Raw genomic sequence first — 4,453 nt, 5'->3', positions numbered from 1 at the left:
TGAGCCCTGTGGTTGGCCTCAGCTGGTAGAGGGCAGGAGGTCCTGACCAGACCAGGTGACTTGACCTATGACGTCTCTGTTCTTTGACAGGGCACTAGTATATTTCCTGCAGATGCAGTAGATGGTGCGCACATTTAATTGACTTCCACAGACCTGCCAGTGCAAGCGAACATGACCTTCTCTCCACAATTTGTGAAACATCAGACCACATTTAGAGAAGCCGAAAACCCACACAATCAACAAAAAGATGTGCCCACACCTCAGGAAGCTGATCTGCAGTGTTTAACCACGGATAAGGGCAGGGCAGGGCAGGGCCAGTCACAGTCCTGCTTTCTCTCTCAAAAACGTTGAACTTTCATAGAAAGAGCAAAAAGGAATTTTCTGAGTTGCAAGACTTTTAAGTTTAGTGAGGAAGTGTTAACTCAACCGTAGGCGTGTTTTTAGGCCATACACGTGTAGGTCGACTGCTTGCAGCTATTACCACTCGCACTGGGCAGCAAAATGCGTCAAATGAGTCATCTGTTTGATACCATGCGGCCATTTTATTCACAATTTGCAGAAAATTGCATCCTGTATACATTGTTGCAACATTTGTGGACACACAACTGACAAGAAAGTTAGGATGAACATATATTATAAACATAGATTGCAATACATACATATATGATGAGAATAACATGTGTTGATGCATTTGTTCAGACACAATTTGACTTGCTTATTTCATGTTTCATTCGCACGGGAATTTGTAAGTCTGGACATTGAACACCAGAGGGCGTGCTAAACCTCTCAAAGCCGAGTGTGAGAGCACAAGTGCGATGCACGTTCGCCAAGATCTAGATTTATACAATTCAAAAAAAAAATAAACAGTCCTATGCAGTTCACTGCACAGGTCAGCCTTTGCAGACAGCAGGACGTCGCTCAGTTGCGTCAGTTGCCTTTGCTGGCTATTTGTCGATGGTATTGTCGTGCTCCCTCAACCCCGTCATCTTGCCCTGCACGACTTCTCATGGCTTGCAGTTGCTGAACCTTTTCCTTATATCTTGGGTCCGTCATTTTCCCAACCAGGTAGTCCAGATGATCCGGAGTGGACAGCGCATTAACATTGAAGGCGATTTTCTCCAAGGTGAGGACGTGCTGGTAGCACTCTTCCAGCAACCTGTGCTTTTCCTCCTGCTTCTCATTCAATTCCTTTTCCATATTTTCCAAAATGGTGCGCTTGCTCTTGAACTCTTTTTGGTTACTTTCATATTTCTCTTTCAAGTCCTCCCTGGTTCTTTTCACTTTCCTGGTCTTGATCACATAGATCCATTCCTCTTTAACATGAACCTTTCTGCTACACTTCTTTTTACACACTGTGCAGTTGTCCTCCTTAAAAATCGCACAGCGGGGATCATATGGACCGGAAGAGTGTGTGCACCCTTCACGGTGACACGTCTCCTCACAAGTCTCACAGGATATTGCCCCTTTGTAATTCCGCCACAAAAAAACCCAGTAACCTCCTTCAATAGGTTGTTGTTCTTTGTAGGGTTCATCAACTTCCTCAGTGTAATTTTCATTCTTTTTCATCTTATCCTCAAACTGCTTTTGAAGCTTCTGCTCCTGCTGAATCATTTTTTTTCCTGCTCTTCAATGAGCTTTACCCTCTCTTGCAGGTTCCTAATGCAAGAATTCAATTTAATTCGCTCATCCAGAACACTTACTGTGGTGTTCAGCCTTTGGGTTGACGTGTCAATCAGGAAGTCAGCAAACTGGACAATTCTTTTCTGAATGAGATCCCATGCGAACTTCAGAAAAAACTCCTCTTCTTCTGTTCTATCAGAGGTCTGCCGGTTATTGAACACAAAATAATTAGGAAGTCCATCCTTATTTTTGGACATTTTAATTTTTGTATCCTGCAGAGCTTTGAGAGCATCAAAGCTCAATTCACAATCACATCTGATGTCTGACTCTGGCTTTGACTCGTCTCCTCTCCGCCCTCCCTGTCCTCTACAATCCTGAACCAGATGTTGGCCTCCCAAGTCACTCCCATGGCGTAGTTGACCAGAGCGTCAATCAGGGTAGACTTTCCTGCTCCTGTTTCCCCCACCAGCAGGACAGTTTTGTTTATCTCCTTCTCATTTTTCCGTCCAAGGGTCACTCTTTTCAAAGTTTCCTTTTCCTCGATCCTTGGATTCAGCTGATAGATTTTTGGAGATCCTGAGCTGATCTGTTGACTTTCCATTAAAATGTGATGATACTTTGAGGTATTGCAATTCCTGTAGAAGAAGTAGATATTTAATATTAAATGCAAATGTTTCAAAACAATCAACATGTACTTCTTTCACTTTGTTTAGTTTTTGCATCTTATTTATTGTGCCGGACACTCAACTTTACATCCCTTTTTTTATTTGCTTTCAAAATATAGTATCATCATTTGACTCAATACTAAAATAACTAACAAAATATCAACAATTATACAGTCTCTTGCCATTATGTAGTCTCTCCTGTACACTACAGGAAATGAAGGTGGACAGGGCCTCCTTCAAAGGACATAAGTTGCTTGTTTTACAATAAGAGGCCAAACTGAGTTTAACTTAACCCAAGTTAAAGTAAGTTACTGACCTTGCCATGTTTCTGCCAGGTAGGAAGGGCTCCACACAGTCAGGTTAAATGTTGAATCTGGTGAAAAGACAAAAAAAAAGAATAACTATAAACTTACAGATTTGAAGAAAGGACACCAAAAGGGTGTTTTGAATAAAATAGTAAAAAGGTGTAAATGTACAAATAATCAAAAGAACCCAACAAAGTCATTAAAGTGTGAGTCGTCTTTTCTGCCAAAAGTGTGTGCCGTGTTTTCTTCTGTCTCCACTCGGCGAGGTGGAGGACTTAATAAATTCATTAATGTCATTAGACTACAGTGGCCGAGTATGGTGCTAATTGGTGATACACACCTTCAGAGCATTAAACAAGACGCCAGACGAACATGGCACTCTCACCACATCCAATGTTTCAAACACAAATTATAATAATGAAAATACCTGTGGGCCATTTAAGCACCCCCCCCTTGTGCCCTTGTGCAATACGAAGAATTTTGGGACAAGAGCACAGCTGAGGTAACAACTCGGGGGATACTAAAGATGGTGAATATTAACTGAAGTATGGAAGGCACATGAGATGTGATGCACCTACTGGCAAACAACGACGGGATCGTGCTGGATTTAATACATAAAAGAGGGCGGGACACCAGACAGACACATGCAAGTTTTCACAAAAATAAATGAGACGTGCAGGCAAGAAAAAATAAATCCACAATGAAAAGCCTTAATCTGGACATGCATATATAGACAGTACATTGCAGTCACCCTTCCATCTCTAATGCCATGATTCAGCATCTGTTTTGAAGTGCTCCTACCTGTTCTTGTCTCAGGATTGGTCTCCGCTGCTGAGGAGCCAGAGGTGGTCACTCTTATACCAGGGGAGTCGATCTAACTATCATTTGTAGTTGTCGCCATGCGAAGACTCGGCACAATCTTGACTGGAGCACTCCTCATTAATAGTCTTGACTTTATCTTTCCCAATACTGTAGCTTGGCAAACATATCTACTTGTCATACAGGCTGTAAAAATGGGTGTGTTGATTAGAAACAGCATTTACAACATGCGAAACAGTGCTGTGGTTCGTTGTGTACCTTTGGCACGGCTTTCTTTATCTGAAATTCATCATACTTTCACTGTTTGACACATCTTGTTTACATGAGCTCTTCTAAATGATGTATGTTTTCTGTCAAATTCCTCGACCGCAGGGGTGTAATCTAGTTTTATGCGGTTCTCTTTTTTGACTTCAGCCGGTGTTTTCTCACTCCCAGTCATCATCAACATTTCATTATAGTGTTCTGTTTTCTGACCTTTTTGGTTGCAATAAATGGGAACGTCACGCAAAGTCGAACAACTGACTGGAATTGAGTCAAGCTCAGTCCTTAACGCACCAGTAGATCACTAATGACGCTTCTTTTTAGATAGTCACCACGTTGTTTGATTGTCTTTTTTGGTTCATCGACACGTCTGACCAAACAAAGTACACACAAATACAACTAAAATCAAGCCATGAACTGAATCTGGAGAAGCATGAAGCTATATCAAAATCCACCCCTAGTCTATAGAACAGTATATATACATATATGTACATACATACATATATGAGTATGCATCCTAGTTAGCTGCCATCTTGCGCAGCAATTTTTTTAAATATGAAACACGCTGCCACGTGGGCTTCCTTTAAAGTTTTACACACCGGACCTTTAATGATGTGTGTTTTGGGCAGCACAATTCACAGCACAGTGAACATCACATCGTTGTCTCATCCAATCAACATGTCACTTGTGAAAGAAATTAGCCCCTGCAGTTGGTGCATGTTAATTTAGTTCAGTGTTGTGGGGGTCATTTTTGGTGCAGTCATCAGCACTGTGGTGTCACAG

At 41.7% G+C, this 4,453-nt stretch overlaps 1 pseudogene; it reads right to left on the bottom strand.

The window, feature by feature from the left end:
* Positions 1–912: 912 nt before the first annotated feature.
* Positions 913–3,462, bottom strand: LOC142890577 (uncharacterized; annotated as a pseudogene).
* Between the last annotated feature and the right edge of the window lie 991 nt (positions 3,463–4,453).

This window comes from Nelusetta ayraudi, unplaced genomic scaffold (genome assembly GCF_046127955.1).
Source record: "Nelusetta ayraudi isolate G7.1 ecotype Tasmania unplaced genomic scaffold, CSIRO-AGI_Nayr_v1 ptg000026l, whole genome shotgun sequence".
Taxonomy (NCBI): domain Eukaryota; kingdom Metazoa; phylum Chordata; class Actinopteri; order Tetraodontiformes; family Monacanthidae; genus Nelusetta; species Nelusetta ayraudi.
The sequence above is the reverse complement of the archived record's forward strand: the minus strand, read 5'-3'. Positions and strand labels throughout refer to the sequence as shown.